Genomic DNA, 23648 nt, shown 5'->3' on the forward strand with positions numbered 1-23648 from the left:
AATGTAGAGAACAATAAAAAGGTGATAACATTAATTGTGCCAACAGATAGATTGTTGTTCTCCTAAATCAAATTATAAATATCAATGCTACTTATCATTTTTTTTAATAATTTGACTTTCATTATAAAAGGGGACTTTTGTCTCCTGATCCAATATCGACCACCACAACGTGCTTATGGGCGAAATCGACTTGCAGATATTCTAGTGATTGGTACTTAGTACTTACTCATACTTGTCATTATCAAATTTACATACATACCCATTTTCAAATTTCAAATATGTGGATGAACGATAGCTGGATTTTTTATAGCAGACATAATGGTGTGAATAATATAAGCCAATAGGAAACTACGTACCATCAGCATCAAAAAAATTATAAGAACAACCTGTTGCGTAAGACAACTACAGACGTGAAATATATCCAGTAATTTCTCTGTGGTTTTTAATTTATCATCATATAAATTACTTTATAATCAAGTCATAGATAATTTGGCAACGTACCTGGAGAGATACATTATTAGTTTAATATAAATGCTTTTTTTTTCTAAACAGCTCGAATTATTAGGTTTAAGAGTTTAATATTCAGAAAACTTTGAAAGTCTGCCAAGTAAAGGGTTCTTTTAACCAGAAAACCATTACTATACAATATTTTAAGATGCATTCATTAAAACAATACATGAAGAAATTGCTATGTATAGTTTTTTCCATATTTATCAAGATTTTCTGTAAATCCTACATGAATGCAAAAACTTTCCCGAGATTATATTATTTTTATACAGTTATTGATATTTTTAGAATCGTATTATTTTTCTGAACCTTTGTGTATTCTTTTACATTCTTTTGTCAAGTGTTTATTTTTAATATGGTTGTGACGGTATACAATAATATAATTGTTGGTGTTTTGTTTCTTTGATAAGGGTGATTCAAATTAGTTTCAGCAAAGAATAAAGAAATTGAAATATGTAAGGAAAATATTTTCTTTCATATTTATCATTCAAATTATGCGACTCCATAATTTGTAAACAATGCTGTATGCTCCAACTTCTCTCAGAGTGAACTCGTTACTAATTTTATTGCTCATTCAATAATATCTGAAACTTTCCAGTTTACCTTTATAAATAATCGGTAACAAACATAACCAACATGGAACCTAGATCCGCTTTTAAATACGTTCTTTTTCCGTATAAAACAAAAATTCACACTTCGTAAGCCAAACTAAATAAAGTAACACAATTTTAAAAACTCAATTACAGCCTATCAGGTCCATGGAGTCATTTCTGCTTTATCGTTTTTCCGGCTTCAAAATGTGTGCCTAATCCGTTTACAGGAGATCATGGGATTAAAGTCCTATGAATAAACAATGATTGAGTTGATAGGCTGCTTTAATAAAGGTTTTCAATTAAGCTCCATTCCTGCCTGATTGATTGTTACAAATTGAAGACAAAAAATATTAATCAACCAACATGGATAAAAAAAATAAATGACTTTCATCTCTTTTTTTACTATACTAAAATTTTAAATTGTAAATATTTTTTAGTATATTGAAGTCTTGATAATTATATGACAGACAAAATCAAGTTATAACTACGTCATAATTTGCTTATGAATATCAAACGGATATTATAATAGATAATGATCTATGCTAATATGAGTAACATGATATAAAAAATACATAATTCATTGTATATGTCTATTCTAAATACTGATAAATGAACAAAAAATCTTTTTGAATAAAAAAAATAAAAGAAAAGTTTCCGATTACTAAATTTATAAGACATAATGGACAGTATTAAATTATGATAAAAGTATATATTTTAATTGTTTAATATACAATATATTAATTTTTATTAAAAGATTTATAGATTAATTTAATATCTAGGTAATTGTGATTTAAAACATGATTTTTTTGTAACAACTGATGAATTTATAAGGTTATTGTTATGTATCCGGAATGATTCAATTTTTTTTATAGCATTCAATGTAATGCTTTCACACTCGGAATTATCAATGCTATGCTTATTATTAAGAACTCAGTGTTGCTTGAAAAAGTTTGCTGACTTGAATATAAATTAATCTGTGTTTGACTCAAAACATTAAAGTTATAAAAAGAAATAATATAAAAGGTAATGCATATAAAAACACAGCACCAAACTGTGAAAGGTGTGAACCCTACATACGACAATTCTACAGTGGGCCAGTAAGTTACTTAAGAGAGACACTGAAAACCGTCTTTCTAATGAGACAAAGAACTAAAGTCTCCAGGTGTTGTTTAGCGACGTTAGTTGTTCTTACTTACTTTACTTTTGCAGCTTTGATTACATATAAATAATTTTATTGTGGGCGCTTCCGAGTAAACGTGAGTTTTATTTTAAATATTTAATTCCTGATGTTAAAACCTTTAATAAGTAAAAACTTATTCTTATCACTGAAGCATCTGGTTTGCTAATCAACATTATTGTATACTATAGAGAGAGATTTAAACAATAAAGTTTCTGATGATGCTTATGTACCTGTAAGTGGGATTGCTTAGATGTGGTTTAGTGTAAGCCAAAGTGGCATTGTGTATGTGAAATTTATATTGACTTTTATTTTGAATGTTCCTAGAAAATAACATAAACAATTTTGAGGAGCAAACCACAAAACGCATAAGATCGTTAAAAATATTACAAGAGCTCTCTAAGAATCCTTTTGAAATTTCAATGTTCTTAAAGCTTTTCTGTCTCTCTTATTCTTTTTAAGCCTTACGTCTTCAATGGTTTAAACCTCACTTGAACTCATTATTTGTCTTTAACCGATGAAAACCTATTCTTTTACATAAAATCTCAACTAAACTGCTGTGTTCAGAATATATTTATCTAAACTTTTACTATAAATACAGTGAACTTTAATCGAATATATATAAAATGTCATGTCATGAATACATTTTCATCTCGTCTGCCCGTAATCACGATTGCTGCAAAGTAACCCAAACTTCGGGACTATGTATTTTTTAAAATAATAAAAAACGCTTAGTATATCTGAAAATCTTGGTTTCATTTATATGAAACGTGTTTTAGCATTGTTTATTTTCTTGTTTTTGCAAAACTTTTACATTTTCAGACCGAGAAAGGAAAATAATAAAATTTTACGCCGAATGAAATATTACTAATGAGTTAAATCTTTACAGAGTTCACAAAATTTTACTTTTATTTAATAATGCCCTTCATTAGGTATAAATTTTGCATCATTTGAATAGGAAATTGTGGAGTAGTCTCAAGAATAAGTAGGAACAATGTCGCGAGTCAGAAACAAGATGTAGTCTAAGGGAATTGACAACTTTGATTCCTTTTGGATCTAACCCTTCTTAAAGTAGTTTAAGTATTAGCTTCTAGCCTTTTGAGTCTCGTCTTTTAGAAACTAATAATAAAATGTATGTGTTGTTTTTTTTATTTTGTTTTTGCATTTAAATTTTAGTATACGCATTGCTTTCATGTAAAATTATATTAAAATATCATGTATAAAAGACTACGTAGGATTAATTATATGTATACATGTAAATGATAACTGAAAGCGAAAATTTTAAAATTTCACAAGCTTTTCACGACATAACATTTACAAAACATTGGGCTTTTCACAACATATTTTAAATTCATTTCATTTATTAATAAACACGTAATAGTTTAAATAAATAAAACTCCTTCCAATCACACCTATTTTCTTTTATTTACATTGCACTAGCGTATTATTTGTCCAGCACTTGTTTCTAGACAAAAAATATTTTTATTTAAACTAAACCCAATTATAAGATCTAATCAATAAAATAGTAGTATCAAAATACGGTTTAATACACATAAATTAGAAGTAAAATATTAAAATAAAATGTCCAGATATAGGTGCATGATAATGAAAATAAACATAAAACCACTTTAATATACCTTATGTAATTCAAAGATAATATATACATATAAAATAGTCGTATCTGAATGGTAATAAAAAAATCTGACTGATTTGTCCTGAAAAGCTTAAACGATATTAATATCCCTGGGTACAACAATATTTTATACGGTATTATGACATAGGTATGGTACAGTATTTTGAGGTTCTCGAAATCTTACATTTTATTTGGATACTTATTTATTAAAAAATCTTTTATGAAAAATGGTACATACTTTTAGAAAATTATATAAAAATTCCACGAGATATTAAGTAGTTAAATACAATTATAAAGTAACAATTAACTACGTAATTAAATTAAGGTAGTTGCAATTCTTTTTCCTACAATGTAATATTTTATTCTTCTATTCTATATGTATAAATATATTCTTAAAAGAATAAAATACAAATTTACCTTTATGTCACACAAGCACATAACAATTTACATATCAGATTGTTGGCCACTGATCGTGTAACAAAACCCCTTTTAATTGATATTCTTGAAACAGTAAAGCAAATTGCTTGTTTTTTATACTTCATTGCTAGAACCATAAAAGTAAACGTAATGAAATCATATCCAAAGAGGTCATCCTTTTTAACTTTTACAAAATTTCGTAACCTTTGTGAATAACATAAAAATGACTTTTATCTTGAATTCAGTTTAAAAAATATATTTTTTTATAATAAGTATTTATTTCACATATCAATAGGTAGGACTATTATAAAACCAATCTAATTATTATGAAATATTTTTCAATAAACTTCGTCAACCGATACTTATACCCAGTAAATAAAGTTAAGTGAAAACTCCTTAAAGTCAAATGGCTAACTGATTTTAACAAGTATTAATGAGTAAAGTTTTAGCCGGATAAGTAATAATCCTAATGCTAAAGTTATCAATTAAACAAATAATCCTTTGAATATAACTAAAAATATTTGAAATACCTTTATGTACTTAATAACTTTAAAACTTTGCGGCTAGATATATTGTATAGTCTACAAACGTAAAGATCTGTCAATATCACCGCCAAGCTTCTGAAGTCAACTTAAGCAGATCAACTACGTAATATAAATTTTATTATTCTATCATTTTCATAAAAAAATTAGGCATAAATAGTATCACTTAAAGTAAATATAATAATTGTGCTCGAATTTTCGGCCCGTTACAGCTAATTTCAACATTGATGAAATATGAATACAAACCTTACGTATGCTGAGGAATATTTACAGATTGACGTCTTTTGAGTTTCAAAATCATGGTAGAAGTTTATTCATAATTCTAATTTAAGAAACAACATGAAATATAAAACGAACAAATGTGCTTCAATAACGGAACTTTACGAAGTTAACACGTGTGTGTCAAAGTTGTAAGTTTGTATTTGGAATTTATGCTGAAATTGTTCCTTTTGAAAGATTGGACTACGTTCTGGTTTTTGTATTACTACAGCGACCATCAATCATGAATTTAGAGAAACCAACATGTCTTATAATAATCATAACGAACTATTCCAATCTTCACCTCCAGCTTAAAACGAAATTTGCGTGTAACATAATATTTATATATGAAAAATTAATTTCACGTTACCTTGCAACCAACGTATAAACATACATACATACGTAACAAACATACGTGCTTTGATATAAATACTCTTATGCTATATTATTTATTTCCTGAAATTAAAAGTACACATTTACTGCTTTAACTTTAATTCTATTTCTGGAAAGTAATAATAAAATTCTTTACTCGTTTCCTAAAACACACTCATATTTTTAAGTATAAATAACATTAGAAAGCTCTGTGTGTTGCAACAATAAGCGAATATAAGTATAGAATTTATTTAAAGGGCACGAAAAATAAACTGTTGCACAGAAATTGTTTAGTTTTTTATCGTACCAACAAAGAGTTTCTAAGTTTAATATTCTAATAATAACGTGTGTTAAAATTCAATTTCGACACTCAGATATTTTGTTTATGATTTACTACTTTGTTTATCAAGGAATGGAGTTTGAAAAGTTTAAAATTAGATTAACAAATTACAACGTGGAGATATATTTTTAATTTATCTAGTTAATATCGAGAAAATAAACGTTTAAAGAGTAAAATACAGATTAAAATTTTAAGTATGAAAAATTATTTTATTAATACAAAATATTTACGCGATGGTTTTAACCACATGCAAAGGATAGTGAAAGTACTGTCTAAGTCACCTCATCGTTCCAGATGTAGGAGTTTCCACTTACATATCTCCGGCGTCAAAGCGGTAACCGCCTGTGAGTCTTAGAAATTTTATTTAGCATAATAATTCCACAAAATTGTTGGAACTCCACAAAAGCTCATGCATTCGAAAAAATGGGAATGTTATTTTTTGAATCGCCTTAAAGATATCTTGCCCTATTGCTAGAAACCCGTTCGGCGTTATACGATTAACGGTTCAATTTTTTTATATATCGTAATTTTCTTATAACTAAAATCGGTGTCGAACTTTCTAATAAAGTGATTTAACAAGAGACTAACTAGAAGAGCTAAGAGGTGAATACTGTGGCGTTTAAACTGTGAGAATAACTAAAATAATTGATAATAATTAATGATTACAAATATTCGACTATACTTCCCAGATCGTTTCAATAATTATATGTTATTTTTTTAACGTAATTTAGTAGATAACTTAGACAGTTAGCATTTATTTAATTCTAGGGACGTTGCTTTTAAAATAACAAAGTGATAATATTATATTAAAAATACTTTAGCTCAATAAGAAGGAAAGCTACCTCAGAATTCTTCTTAAAATTAAAACAATCACAACTCAAAAGCAAACCTGAGGGTAGTTTAAAATTTGATTCCGGAATTATTTAGTGGTAAAGGAATACTTTAATTTCATTCTCGAGAATATAAAAACATCAATTACGACGCTACTGGAAAATATTTTTTTTACTGCTGTGTCTACTAGTAAGTTATTGATTAAAGTAGGGTATTAATGCAGTGAAATGAGAGAATTTGAAACATTCAAATGCTTGAAATTCTATTGGTTTATCATATCGATAGAGTTTCGATAGAGCTTGAATGCTTAATTTAAAGCCTAATGAGTTTTATTTCGAGTTTTGTAGAAGAGGTCACACGATTTTTTTTGTAAAAATGAAATTAAAACATGTCACCCACATTTTAGGAATCAAAGCGAGTAATAAGCCTTGTTTAATATATTTTTATAAAATTTATCAGAACATACTGTGAGATGAAGAATTCGTGTCAATTAGGAGATGCATTAAAATATGTGTTGGAGTTATTTAATTCCGAGATAAATTTAACGTGCACGCTAAAATGTTTCAAAAAAAATCCTGAATAATTTAACAAGGTCTTTAAAATAAAATTTTATTCGGCATACCAAATTTTTAATGTATGTACGACTCATTAGCCTAGTTTCACTCTTCTGAGTAGATGAGGTCAATGAGTCAATTCCCCATCCTTTAGGCCACATAAAAAAGAAGGGGAAAACAATCCCGAAACATGTTTCCCTCAGTTTATATCCATCATCCACGAAATGATAAGGATTAATTATGATGTGATATTAAATATAACACACATTAAGGAAAATGGATAAAGGCGGAATATCCGTTCTCGAATCTGGAAGCACTGATCATTTCTAAGTCTGAAAAAATCAGACGCACACTTTGCAACACAAGTAAAGCTTCGTATTATAAAAGTTAAGGAAGACTTAATCTACATTAAAATCTACAGGGAAGGACAAGCATATATTCTTTTACATATATTGTAATAAGTCGCAGATTATCATAAACTCAATAAAATCACGATTGATGACAGGTTTCCCATTACAAATATACTCTAGTTTTTCTACTAATTGGGAAAGAATAATTAGTTCTTCGAATTCTATTTGTCATCGGCTTGCCACCAAATTGAAATAGAAGAGACTTTTATAGAGAGAAAACCTTCTTTTCGACAAAAAATTGTCACTACATATTCCTACGTCTTTTTTTTTTAGAGAAAGTTCCAGGTACCCGTTACAAAGAACTATAAATTACACGTTTAGAAGGTATCCATTATCTTATTTCGATGGCATCTTGGTCTTTACAAATCAAATACAGAAAATTATCCAAATACTACGATTAAAGTTTGATAGACTCCAACCAACTTAGATAGATCTGATTTTTTGACTAAGAAGAGCATATTTTGGACACAGATTGATTCAGAAAGGACTACGACTTAACCACAACAAAAATTCGATACTGACAATGAAAACGGACATAAAATGGTTTCTAGGATTTGATAGGGTCTAGCTCTGGTCAAGTAACTATAGCTCGAACATGGGCTGGCTCGACCAGGGAATTACAACCCTTTCCTGCCCTTTTCCTTTTCCCACCTTTTTCTGCCTTTTCCCTTTTCTTAACCTTTCCCCTCCCTCCCCCATAATCAAGGTCGGCAACGCATGTACAACATTTTTTATGGCGACGGTGACTACCTTCCATCAAGTAATTCATCTGCTTGTTTGCCGCCATTGAAATAAAAATAACAATATAAAAAAAATTCTAACCCGACTTTTCAACCCGAGATAGCCTGTCTCAAATAGAAGACAAATATATAGACACATTTGGGAGTTACTAATTAATGTACATAAATTTAGGAGTTGTTAGTTAATGCTTATACCTTGCAATATCCTGACATGCCGCAACTAATCATACTTAGAACGGACGTCTCAGAAGTAGTATTTGGTTGAGTATTTTCAAAAGAACAAATAAGTATGGAAATAAATATAATGTAAATTCATTTCTTACCTGTTTGTGGTAAAATTAAGCGCACTTACGCCTATTAGAATGTAATTTTTATATTATACAAAAATGGGGAACGAAAGCATTTGCTGATGAGCTTTCCCTCATAGAATTACTAAAAACGATGACACGTCAAGTCACTAGTCTAAGGACATAGAATCGCATGTCATCTCAATGTTACAAGAAGTTCTTGGTGCTAAATCAATCCAATTTTAGTATTCAAACGTCATAACGATATGGGAGTAAGAGAGTTGTCCAAAATTAATCAAAAGATATTCGAAACCCTCTTACCTTTTACATAATGACAAAAAAATAAGATAGTATATAAGACTAAAAATTTAAGTTATATTTATACAAAAAAGAAGGACGGTAATTTTGTACTAATTCACTTGAGTCGTTGGTATAAAACTCTACTAATGCTCATTTAATTAATCAATTAAAGATATTCGTTAAATATTAATACTGTTTGAAATCGCTTAAAAGTGCTCCCAAAAGTTATTCACGTAGATAAGATACTTTCTGAAGGAAAAGTAAATAAGTATACAAATATTATAGCAACGGAAACATTTATAAATATAATTATCTCAAATCTTTTGAAATACCTAGTAAACCCTAAAGCATATTAAATTTTCAGATAAATCTGTAGACCATATACTTAATTACACATTCAATAATTTATTTTTTTAAATATTAGCAATTCATAATTTTCCTTTATATTTACCTTGTTTCTAAAAACAAGATCCCTGAGATAAGTTTGACTCATGTCTTGTTAGTAAAAAGTTCTAAAAGCTGCAAATGTTTTTACTAAAACTAGACTGGAGATTGAAGCAGAACAGAACAGATTGATGACGGAGGTCGAGATATACGTTATTATGTTAATTACATATTTTTTCAGCTATTATCGGACAAACTTTATAGTCTTGTTATCAACGACGAGCATTATGTTCTAATGGCAAAAATTCTTAATAATTGTGTTAGTACTATAATTTTTATTTAAAATATGTAAAGTAATTAATTTTTTTACATTATTATTCCAAGTTCGTAACAATACCATTCAGATCAAAGTAATTATTTGAGGTGGGTTTTGAAATTGTAATGTAAATTCTGACACAAATAAACATCACGTCTACTCTTTATGCAAATATCTAAGACGAGAATGATATTAATATAAACTGCTCAATGGAAATATAAAATATGATATGAGTATATTTTTACAGTAGAAAAATAAGATCACATTTTCCATATCCATAAATAAATTTAAATTAACAAAATCAAATAGTAAAAAATATATATTAAAAAAATATTACTGTATGCTGTAAAGGAGGGTGAATATAATTTAAAAGCAACTGCGTAATATTTTCAATCCAATTAAACGTGTTATATTTAAGTACAAATTTACAAGAATGTTATTTCATAATTTGTCTCCTTATACAAACAACAAATTGACAAAAATAACGTTTCATTAATTTTGTTTCTAAACCTACTACAATAAATATTTACAAACCTACTATATATATTTATTTACCTTATTTTATATTATTATAACATTGATTTTCGATGACATTGTATTAAAACAAAGGTCAAGATTTAAAAGGTAAAACAAAAATTTATACATATTATTTTAAGTGAGGAGAAAATTTTATTAGTCAAAGTTTTTACTTGAGTCGGTAAGTGAAAACAACTTGTTTATAACTTACAGGAAATCTGTTAAAGATGCTAATATTAAAGGTATTTCAAGGCAGGCAGGATACTGACGAGAAAGATTCCGGACATTAGAAGCAAATACATTTTATAACAAGCTTTTGTATTGTAATTCGTATGCCTTAATATATTTTATAAAAAAGCAATTATGAGAAAAGTTATTCTATACACAAAAAACTAGTAAAAAAATTAATTTGTATGGTTAAATAGACTTATAAATTTTGTATCTAATTCAATGTCGTTACTTTACAAAAGAGGTCTAAAAATTTATCGTCCTTAAACTTGGTTTATATATTAAAATCGTCTCACAATGAACAGGAAATCAAAGAACTAAAGAAGGTCGATCATTAGTGGTGGTAAAATATGACCTAAAATACACAAAAAAGTTAGCTATTTGCACATTACTCATTATTTCTCCTTTTATTTTGGTTAATTGTATTTTATTTTAATTTATTTGTTATAAATAACTTGCCTTTTCTTATATGAATATTATGAAAAATATAAATGCTTTTCTAAAAGAGACGACTCTACGTAATATTTTTGTTAATAGTAAATCGAGCTGGGTGTTATTTTATATTTATTGATGGAACAAATTAAATGTTTTGATCACATAAATAAATAAAATGAAGAAAAGAAAGAGAGCTGCAAAAATAAAATAAAATTCACAAGTTAAATGTAGTGAATAATATCATTATCTATTAAATTATTTTACGGAGTACTCGATTTCTGTTAAGGAGAAAAATATTAAAATTGTAAGTCGCATTTCATTTTTATTGAAAGCAATGTGACAGTTCACATGCTTCGTAGAAATTGTTTGAAAAACTCAAACATGTAATTCAATTTCATTAGAACTTTTTAATAACCTTACTACGAAAATGCAAAGCCACTATTTATTTTATTTTTAACTTTAATTTGATGTTATAAGCTTTAAAAAGGTCAGATTCAGATTTAAGATTCAGGTCATCTAAAAAACTCCTTTTCATTTATAAAAATAGATCCACTTTTTAGTAACAATTTTCTTTTTGATTGTCTATTGTTATATTATATTATTCAATTTCTAGATGTCTATCTTTTATAAATCTTTGTTTTGATAATTTGAAGAAAACTATAAGTAATCCAAGATTCTTAGATGGAGATATAGAAATTACACAAAACATTATTCCCTATTCTGTACAGGTGGTTCCTAGACTAATTATATGTGTAGCAACGTTTCGGGTTTCATCAGAGCTGAAGACTGGCCGTCGTTTAGTTCAGATCTTAATTTATTAAACTATGATTTCTGGTCAGTCTTAAAAACTTTGGATTTTCTAAGACAATCTATAGGTTAGTATAGATAGATAGTAAGAATTTTCCTTTAGAAACAGTGCTAGCTGCTATTAACAACTACCCTCACCGTTTAAAGGACTGGCTGTATTGCAGTAATAGTAATTAATAAAAAATACAATGAAAAAGTTGATTTGCTCTGTAACAATAATGATGGTAAGACTAAAAATAATCTTTCAAAATATCAAGTACATTCCTTAAAATAATAATGATTATTATTCTTAAATCAATTAATTTTTTAAAATATTATATATTTTAATTTTTAGTTTCAATTGTTTTTTATTATTTTGGATAACACTCATATTATAGAAATTATGTGCCTGCGAAAACATTATAGCAAATAATGCAATCTAAAATTTTCGCGTGCACCTATTCATTGAAATAAAACTAATATTTTTCGGATTTGTTACGCCTTTATAATTATTTTTAACAACATAGTTACTTTGTAGCAACCAAAACGTCGGGAGTATGTTTTTAAATACACATATTACATATATATGTAATTATAAACGAATAGCAAATCCGAAAAATATTAGTTTTATTTCAATAATAGCAGATGTTTAGGTTGTATAGTCTAGAATAATATTTCATTAACCATGCATTATTTAATTTTAAAGGTATTGTACTTATTTTTACGTTTTAATTTTATCATAGTAATTATTAATTTCCCTTAACAGTTAACATTTATATAAATACATTCACAATTTTAGTTATTTTTACCCAATGGACGTATATATTTTTTTCTTTTTCTTGTGGAAAACTAATTTAATGCTTTCTAAATTTTCAATCTCAACGTTCATAATGAAAGTTGTCTTCTAATTCGTAAATTACTTAAACGCAAGTTCTGAGTAATATCACAAGTCATGGAGGATTTATGAAGTCTTATAAAACTAAGCTTAAACATTTTTAAGCTGCCCAAACGAGACTTCATACTCTAAACTAGGAAAGAAAAGTGTTTTTCACATCCGTTGTTAATTCTCTAAAGATTATAATAAATTTCATACTATAAATACATTTTGAAGTTTAAAATTTTTAGCTAATCTGCAAGAATTACCATTATTATACTTTGCATAAATTTTTTTAATCAAATACATAATATTCGAGTACAAAGTCAATAGGTCGAATCCAGGTTCAATAATAATATAATTATTCAACCTTATTGCTTTGTGATAAGGAAATCTTGCTTGAACGAGTAAGTTTTGGAGGGGGAAGGCTCTTGCGCAGTTTGATGCGAGTCATCATATACTACACGCGGTTTTAGAGATAGGGAGTTTTTAAAGCGATATTAAATACAAGTGAAAGTGATATCAACGTAATATGGACAGTTTTACTTAATAGAGTTTAAATCACTATTACGATGTAATGTTGTAAGGTAAATAATATTTATTTTGAATTTATCAAGTGATAATGGACTCTATGGAGATGAGTTCTGATATATAGTTGTGTGTTTGTGCTATTGATCAATCTCAGGCATTCAGTGAGTAACAACATGTATTGATATTATTAGGCTTTAGTCACCTTTACTTAATAAGGTTTTTATTCGTTATAAATGTTCATTAATATGATTTTTTTTTTGTAAAAACTGTTTCACTTGTAAAATAATTAATGAAAAAGCACTTCCTTATTATTAAGGTTAATTCCGCGTGGAAGGGATTGAACTCGATTGTGATGTTCAAGGTCTTAGGTAAATTTTAATTTGATAAGTAGTTTAAATGTCAGTTTTAATATCACGGCAATAAAGCATTAATTCTAATAAACATCTTTAAAATGCCAGTTAATGAGGCAATGATTAAGCTTTTCTTATATTCAGTAATAAAATAAGTAAAAGTAAAGTTTAATGTATTGAAATACTTCTCGGAAATTTCTAAAATCATATGTTGTTACTTATGACAAAATATCTTCGACCAAAGGTTTACAAAGAAATTATCCGATATATTCCTTCTATGCGTACATGTATATTGTGCAATAATTAAATCTGTTTCCACCGATTGCTATTGGAGTAAGCTTGACTCAGAGCTATATTATTTAGATAAACTTGGGTGCATATACATACATTCTGAACATGGCATGACAAATGGAAGTTCTTGTAATGTATGTACATTATACTGCTTTGAAACAAGAATACTGATGCATAATGTATTAGAAGGAAGAACTATTAACGATCTTAGCATGTTCCAGAATCTATCTTGAACTAATTGAATAGCAAATTCATTATCATTTGTTACTGTTTCTTAAAAAAAAGTAAGTGCATACATTATTGATAGGATAAATAATGTCTGACGGTCTCCAAGTTTCCTGTCTGAGTTATTTCTTAATTGTTTTTAAACGACCTTCAATCACCTTATCGTCTCTAATTTAAGAAAAACCGATAAAAACAATGCATAAGAGATATGACGTCAAAAATTCTATTGATTATTATTAAAGATTTGCCATACCATTTATGTCATTATTCATTTAGTATTAGAAATAAATAAAAATTCAAGAAAGAAAATGGATGTTAATATCTTTTAATCACAACCTATTAACAAGCACCGACTAAGCAAGATGCTGGATTAACAAGAAAATAGTATTATTTAGCTAGTCTTCCTTTGGTGGGGTACTTCATTCGCCTATACAATATTATTTACTTGTAGCGGTAAATTTGTTTTGATTAAATTTAACTTTTATACTGTTAAACGATTATAGTAATCTATGGACTCTCTTAGTATAAGCCATTCAAAGCAATTCCCGGGAAATCTAGGGATTGAGAAAGATTCAACTAATGGACATTTTCTAAATCCTCGGTCTTGATGTATCAAATCGATCTTATAGTCTTCAAGTCACTTTAAAAGCTGTTGTTGTTATTTTGATTAAATGAATTGTTTAAAATGTATAAAATTGCATCACAGCATTTTATGTTATTTTTAAATTACAAAGCAGTTATGGATGGGATGAAGGCTTTCCTAAAAATAATTAATAGCGAACTTTTGTAATTTACAATACAACAGTTATGTTTTGAAACTTTGTAATATAACGTGTTAAGCGTTTTTTCTATAATTTTGTTCACCTCTACTGCACAAAACAGTGTGCTTAGCTCGTTTGTATACAGTGAGTTAACCTTCCTAGATTTTACTTTCATATTTTGAAGCGCATGGTAACAATTTACAACTTAGTGCTCAGTATTTATGTTGACAGTTCAAATAGATGTACTAACTAGTAGCGACGACTCCTAACAATGTTACTAAATGGAAAGGACGGAGTTACAAATCTGACCCTGTTATGGCTTAGTAAAAACTGGTTTAATTGATAAATGAAGTACATATTTGGTTTCGTTTATCTTAATTTAATAACATCAGCTAGGGTATTCGATAACACTATGAGTAACACTTATTTTTATAATGAAAGCAATTTTATGTACCAAGATAACAAAACTTAATAAATCAACTCAAGCTCTACAGATATTAAGTATGTCCCAGATAGGAAAGTATGAAAGGTCATAAAAAGTCACATACTAAGGAAACCTGGTTAATAGAAAGAGGCAAGCGAGATTCCAATATACAGCTGGCATTCCGTAATTTCCGCTCTTCGGATTCTTAAATTATTATTGTCGTGTAAGTTTTAAAACTTAAATAAAATATATTCATAGTTTACGGTTTCATTTATTTTGTTCGTAATTAAATTAATTAAACTCATTCTATAAGATATTAATAAAAAATATTAACAATAAACGGAAGGGCAAAGATCATCATATCACAATTAATTTTATAAATGTTATATTTTCTATTACTGTATTTTAAAATTATCTCTTCAATCCATTAGTTTTCAGATACTTTTTCCAAAAATTTACAAAAGGTTTCGTCGAAAAGACTTTATTGAATATTTTATAAATATATATTTTTTTTATTCGCTGAGAATTTCATAACTTTATTGTTGTTTTAAAGATGAAGAGTTTTTAAAAAATGTCGATAATTGTTCAATGTACCGGATAGCTCAATCTTTTACCTATATTATAATAAAATTATTTTGTTTCATCCTGTTTTATGAATTTTGCAAATTAAATTACCTTAAATTATTAATTTCAATTATTAAGTAAAACATGCTCGGGAATTAAAATTACTTTGAAGCATTGTTTGCAGTCATAAATTTATAATCGAATAAAGAATCTAATTATGAAATGAGGCAAACATACTCTCCGCTGATAGAAACATTCAAGTGACATATTAGATTTCCAAATTGTGATATGGCACGAGTTTTTGATCTTGTGAGATTCATTTGTACTTATTTATATGTGGTAATATTCATAAAACTATGTTCAAAATGACATTTCAACAAATAACATACTTAATTATATCTTGTAATAAAAGTTCACCGTACTATCGACAACGGCTATATATCAAACATCACTATCACCTTCGTCATAAATAAAACGACATAATCATGTGTATATTTTATTGAATGAAAGTAAACTTAAAATAGAAACAAAAGTCACAAAAGAGTTGGCTGACCTAGAAAACAGATCTACTTATTTTTTACTACAATTTTATCGACTTTTACATCAATGTTAACCAGTTAAATTAAGTGACAGGAAAATTAAAGGTAAGAGATAGTTGTCTTTGTTAAAATCAATGGGGCCTTGGTGATATTGGAACAATGCTATAAATTAAGTATTATTTTTTGGTTATAATTATTTTAATCTTCACATAATTTTTGATAGAGAGATAAGTTTTTAAAGTAAGTTACAAAATATATAAAATAAAAAGCATTGTACATTCACTTAAATCCTTTCTTAGGGTTAAATTATAAATTTATCTGAGATTAAGTAAGTAGCGCAAGAAAAATGACATGCCCTTCATGTAAAAAATATTTAACAGATAACATTACGTATCATCCTGTGTAAGATGTGAATATGATACCTAATTTTGTATGTTGAAATAACATACCTTATATAAATATTAAAAGTCATAAGTACACTTATAAATTAATATATTTTAATCATAGCAATAAGGAAATAGTAGTACTTGTATGAGCTGGTAGTTTTTGGTAGTTTGTCTTCATACTTAGATATTATGTCCTCTTAAAATGACATCTTTATATGATAGTGTGAATCTCGTAAAAAGAGTTAAGTACGGGGTTTTCAAGTATGGGAACAAGATTATAGTTGAATTTAATAAAAAAATTAATGTTTTGATACTCTAAATGTAGTATTAAACAAAAATTTTATAATTACTGTTAATAGAAAGTTACTTTCTTTTTAATCCATGTATGTAGCCATAATAAAAATTATAGTATAACATTATATGTACTGTGAAATATATGCACAACATTATTTGAAAACTAAGGAAAGATATACACGTCTTTAATCATTTGGTATTTACCTTAATTTAAATCTTAAAAGTAGGGTATGGAAAATCACAATTCACTTATAGGCCTTTAACGGAACAAGACCATTATTTTTCCTTAATAGATGCAATTAAACATGCAGCCTCAATAAATTTTTATTTATTGAAACTTTAAACCTAGTATTAGCATCATCAACTCTTTAGAGCTCTCCTGGAAGCTAACCGCGATTCATTACTTTATTAAGTTGCCTTTTCAAACAAATCTCAGTCTTAACATCCATGAATGTTTATTGGCAATGAATGGCAAATTGTGTAATCGGTCGCGACGTAATGGATATAGAAATATATTCTTTATTTGTATGCCGATAAAAGACAATTTTGCTTCACTTAATAACCTAGTTGACTTTAGATCCGTTTATAAATGGTGTTGATGTAATGCCTTTTTTTAAAGGACAAACAGGCGGATCTGTTGAAACCGTTTAACGATTTCATATTTTATCGAAACGTTACGGACTTTAAACTTTTTAATAATAACAGTTCCAATTAAAACGAAAATTTTATTATTTATTTGTTATTTTATATTTCTTTATATACGTTTCTCGTGTGGAAAGTAATAAGTAATTTGATATGAGCAATGGTTACGCTATTTTTTTCTATAAGAATGTTCCTTTTGGAGCTCATTATAAATATGTATGATCCGAAATATTAGAGATTGTAATAATAATATGTTATTATTTAAGTAAGATTGTTAATTTAAATAACAAGAATAAATTATACAGAATATTGTAACTTTGTTGCTAATAATTATGTACTTCAATATACTTTATAAATTTGTTGAGTTACAAATATGAAAACTGTAGTGTTGAGGTAGGACACTGTTTGTTTTGATTTGTAATAATTTAATTTAATTTTTAATTATATTAGCAAATAATGTTATAACATGTTGATATATAATTTATTGATCTGATATTGGATCGGTTGTAAATACAACAAACATGTCACTCGTTTTCCTATTAAGAGGTACGTAATATCTAATTACTGAGGTTTCCGCTCAAAAACATCGCATATCAAAGTCTCAAGGGCCCTTACATAGCAACGATTTTCATAATATTTTTGGTGGAAAAAGTATTTATCGATAAAACAACAACAATAATAATAATAAATTAAATAAATTAAAAAACAAGTAAATTAGATAACATTATATAAATGATTTTAAGTATAACATTTTTCAACTAAGTACATACTGGCACTTAAATTGGGAGAAATTTATTGTGTTAGAATTAAATGGTTCACCATGTAAGCTACGCCGCCATGTTAGATTACGAATAGGTGACGTCACAAAGTTAAACATGTTAGATCATATAAACTGAATGTTCCTAAATCATTTTTGCATAATTGGTCGAATATCTCTTTCAAAATTAGGTTCTAAGTAATGAAAGTCGCTAAATTCGATCTAGACTAACGTTGATCCAATTTTTTTTTTCGGTAGAATACTCACGCTGGAGATACACCGCCGCGGTCTAAGATTAAGATCGAAGTCCAAAACATTTAAAAATAAATTGTTATACAAAGAAACTTATATGAAAAAAATCAGCTCAATCGATGAAAGATATCTATTTCACAATAAGGTTGTAGGATTTGACTCGAGGAAATTACTTAAATTCATACACGCATCCTTACAAACACACACAACTACATCCTTACATACATACATTGTAATTTAAATTAAAAGCTTGTAAAAATTTACAGACTTCATCTTTTTTGTTCAAAATAATGTCATATTTGTTTATCTTTGTAGCCTTTTCCGTAATATTGAAGCTATTCTAAATGTACCTACAAATTATCCAAAGCTTTAAATTAACGATGACAGAGTAAAACTTAGCAGTTTCTCGACCATCAAAGTTCCAATTTCAATTACGTACCGAGCCATTGTCAGTTCTCCAATTAATTTGTGTAGTCAGCCAATTTAGTATGTAAAATTATTTTTCCGATATCATCCTATTATACGAGTCTATGTCAAGCATCTCCAATCTATGTTAACTTATTTTGTAATAAAATTACGGTCTGGGTCTAGCTATGATTTGATATCCTATACGAGATTTATTAACATATCAGGACCCTTAGCTAAAAGGGTGATTCGCAACAATTTTGCTACAGGCAAGTTTTTTTCTTATAGTCTAAATTTTAAAGTATATTTTCTTAAATCATACCACAATGTTTTTATGAACGCTTTTAGCAAGGTCGTATGACGGTGCAGTTGAAAATAATATTTTTTTTTCCTAACTGTTTTAGAAAGGCAATAATATCGTTAACTAAACAAAGTAAATTGATTAGATTGGTTTCTGTTTGTGGAATTTTAATTGAGGAATTCTTATAAGCTGAAGCAAAGTAGCAAAACACACGACAGCTTTGATCCAGCACTTTTATATTCAATAAAATTTTAATACAATATTCTGGGAAAATTACCAAGGTAAATATCATACACGTGGCTCATTTTTAGAAAAGGTTTAAACAATATGGCTACTGAATATGTATACCAAATCTCAGTTAGAAAAGCCTTATTAAATGAACCAACACTCAATATAATATTTGTAAGCAAATGTTATGTAAAATCACTGGACTGCCTTCGATATCAATCATTATGTAAAGAAACTTAAACACTGAAAGTGATTATATTGTTGTCTATGTCGGATGATTTTAGCCTCACTTTTACATAAACTTGAACTGTCAATAAAATGTTATATGCAAGGAAATTTGTAGTAATAGAAGACAAAATCTCATTTTAATAAAGTCAATTGAGATAGAAAATTCCGATTTTACTTTCATTATACAATATTCTTATATTTGAGTAGAAAAATCTCATGCCATTTAAAAATTATTTGGTTATTTGATGTATATTACTGTTTCTTTACATTTCCTTAAAGTTGTCATATATCAATAATTAATTTTGAAGAAATTTTTTATTTATCTCAATTAATTATTATTATTAAGAAGTAATAAAATGTTATGAAAATATTCCTTCATAGTAGTTATTTTTTATATTTTTTTTAAATATTAAATAATTAGAAACATAATGGTAATTAAATTCACTTCCATTTTAATTCATGAAATATGTAAACATTGTGTTTGGAAACCATTGTTTATTTCTGATTGGTAAAACACGAAAGCCTTACATGTTCCGGTGTAGAGGGTTCAGGATTATAATATAGAGTGAATTTCGGATTCACTGATATGTACGTATTATTTGTTTAGCTACAAATGTAAGGGATTTAAATGGAACGACAAAATTATCTACTCCATACGAGAAAATGTTTTAATGAACCTTTTGTCTATTGCTCAGATTACGAGTGTCATTCTTCACTTAATCTATTATTATATTATAATTATGTGTATCATAATACAAACAAGACATTTTTGGTGATTAATAAAAAGTCACAACTTTCCATATGTATATTTTATAGACAGCCAAATAAAAACCTTCTAAGCAGTGAAGTTTCTCTTTATTTAATAAAGATAGGTACTCACGATTCCGTGACTTAAGATGAACAGATTTACACTTTCATTGCATGTTTGCTTTATGAAAACAGTTGTTGTATTTGCTTGTACAATTTATACACATTGCATATACTTTTTCTATCAAAAACTATTTTTTTTTATTTTTATAGCATAATTTTTGTACATATATTTCGTTTCTTATTAAATTTTAATAATGTTTAATAAAAAAAAATATCATTAGTAAAATAAAATTATTGTAATAATTCTGTCAGAGATGGTTTGAGGTCCAATTAGGGTAATAAATTTGAAATCTTTCCTGTTTTTTTTTTATTACTTACAGCATGATACGTATTAAATTAAATCATGTTTAATATACATTAAAAAAATTAAGAGACGAAAATGTTAATATTATATGAATTAAAAAAAAAATACTTTTCTGACATTAGGAATTTTTGTCTCAAATATCGAGATCCGGCAATAAGTCGGACAGCGTTTAAACTTGCAAATCCGTATTCATAATACGTCTTCGATACTTACTCTAGTGAAATAGTGGTTATTCCCGTAAAATGTTTTGGACCGTATAAGATGTATTAGGATAAAAAAACCAGTGGAATAATAAATAAAAGAGGCTTCTTTATTTACTACCTACTCTTACTGACCAATAAGAATTTCCTGGTTTCGTCCCTTGTATTCTAACTTTAATCCTTTATTTTACGTGAGAGACCAAACACATGAGGCAGAACGATAATATTTTAGTGAAAATATATAATAATACTTTATTTTCAAAACCATTCTTGTTATTTACACATTATTTCTCATCCCTTTAAAAATGTCTTCTCATCTACACACACAACCAATTATTCAGTTAAGTCGAATATGTCATTTTTAGAAAGTTTAGAAACAACAAAATTATGTATATATATTTGGTGTAATATAATCAACAGTATCGGTTGTTATCAGTAGTTTCCGTTTTGTATCATAAACAGATACTAAATAATATAGAATCTAGCTTAGATCGACATCATTACGACCTGCTACAGCCTCCGCTATTCAATGTCAATCAGATGTTTTAGAGCTTGATGCTTGGTTTGCGCAAACACGTGCAGTGGTCAGTGACTTTAACGGTAGCGTCACCGTCATGCTATTCACTTACTTAATTCCAGAATCAAATATGTATTGAATTAAAAAATATATATGACAAGACTTATAATATTTGTAATTACTCAAATAACTTGGTCATACTGTCGCATGCATGGTCATAGTCGTGTAGCATGCATCAAAATATGAATTAATTTGAATGCATTGGATTCCCTTCAACTATTGATATTAATTTTAATGAAAGAAATTCTCCCTTTGATACGAGTTTGCATACAGGTAAAGTGAAAAATATCCTGTATATGTGTAAAGTTTGCGTATGCAATTTAGATAATCATGAGTATGTCCGCCTAGCATATGCTAATATTTTGTAAAATCAAAGCATGTTACTTTGAAATACTAAATTTCATAATTATGACGCAATAATATTAGGAAACGCAAATTAGAATATATTTTAATTTATTACGTAAATAAAAAAAATAATTTTACGTATTCGTAAAAAACGTAACGTACCTGCGTAACTTATAAGCTCTATAATGTCGAGATTATAAAATATCTGTGATGTCAAAACATCTTCTTTATCATAATTCTCAACGCAATTGAACTCTCGAAATCAATTTATAGAAGAGTATAAGTTATCTTACATCAATACCAAGTTATCCCCGATACATAAATTATTGCGTATAGCAAATTTTAGTATAGCTAAAGGAAATTAATAGTTGGTCTACAACAAACGTAAGTCATGTTTTCCCCAATACGCCATCCACCTGTTTATTCTTGAGGTCATTTGATATAACTTAATTTAAGCTTCAAGTTGTGTGCCGTAAGATCCATTTTTGCGATTGACCCGCATACAATAGTGGGGGGTTTCACTGTTTGACGGCATTGTCATGTCGTAAGTGAGCAGTCAGACGCCGGGTTCGGTGCGCGTGCGCTTTTATTACGAATTCTTTTTCTATTACCGAAGACTTATTGTGACTAACTTACATAATCGTGTTTTAACTTGAAAGTTTGGAATGGTTGTCAGTGTTTTATCGTATGGTATTTTTATAAACAACTTGTCAATTAAGTGACTATTGGATCATTATTATTCGACAAACGGTATGTAGAATTTTTTGAAAAAATATTACTATCAATTAAATCGCGGAAACGTTCAATTTAAGTAGTTGTATATACTTAGCTGATGTGAATTGGCATAAAATTTTATGTAAATTGTAGCATGTGTGTTTATTAACATTTATTTCAATAAAAATGATTTTGTTAAATACATCGATGCATGTGATACCTACTTGTTAATACAAATTAATCACATTGCAATCAATTAAATTGGATACGTCGATACCATAAACTTTCTATTGATTAATGAATGGATGTTGAACGCGACTCCGACGTCAGCTTTCCACTTCGCCACTATACTTTCTCTAGACGTGTTGCGTCATTATGCATGACTTCTCTGAATTACACAAATAATTATGGTGTTAGAATAATAACGGTTATATTATTTATATACCATATGAGTCCCGGTGATGTTCAAAACTGTGTACCGCATAAGTTTTTTTTTAACTCAGTGTCTATAAAAATCTACCAGTAAATACTCCGTCCAATGTTTCTTTAAAAGAAAAGCATTAAAATTTTAAAAAATAATTCGTTTGTTTTACAAATGTTTTTTTACTGCAGATTAGGTCTAATTGAAATCTGTATTAAAATATTCTTAACAGTCCTTAATTTAGTCCCTAAAACCCTTTGTAACAGTCGTATTATTTATCTATTTAGTAGTTATGTCGAAGTATAGAAATTAAATAATGAAGTTTGTTAGAGTTATTATTTAATAATCTATTTTATATTTCATTATATTTAAGAAAATTAAAGCTATGCGAAGTTTTATTTAAGTTGTCCTGGATATTATTTGTTAATATTAAATTTAAAAGTATGAATTTTATTTACAAACGAATTACTCGTTCAACGTTTAAATTACTGAATTAATTATTGTTTTAAATAAAATGTCTTTATTTCAGTAAACACTCA

The 23648-nt window shown here is 27.6% G+C and overlaps 1 protein-coding gene across 4 annotated transcripts in view; it reads left to right on the plus strand.

The window, feature by feature from the left end:
* Nucleotides 1-12944: 12944 nt before the first annotated feature.
* LOC116766840 (tyrosine kinase receptor Cad96Ca) overlaps nt 12945-23648 on the plus strand; it is a 30399-nt gene continuing 19695 nt past the window's right edge. Inside the window, exon 1 of one of the 4 annotated variants that reach the window (XM_032656963.2) lies at nt 12945-13192. The gene's annotated coding sequence lies outside the window, so the exon portion shown is untranslated. Of the gene's footprint in view, nt 13193-22522; nt 22725-23648 lie in introns of those variants that run through there. The other 3 variants (XM_032656965.2, XM_032656966.2, XM_032656964.2) reach the window with 3 other exon arrangements.

The sequence above is a fragment of the Danaus plexippus genome, chromosome 10, assembly GCF_018135715.1.
Source record: "Danaus plexippus chromosome 10, MEX_DaPlex, whole genome shotgun sequence".
NCBI lineage: Eukaryota > Metazoa > Arthropoda > Insecta > Lepidoptera > Nymphalidae > Danaus > Danaus plexippus.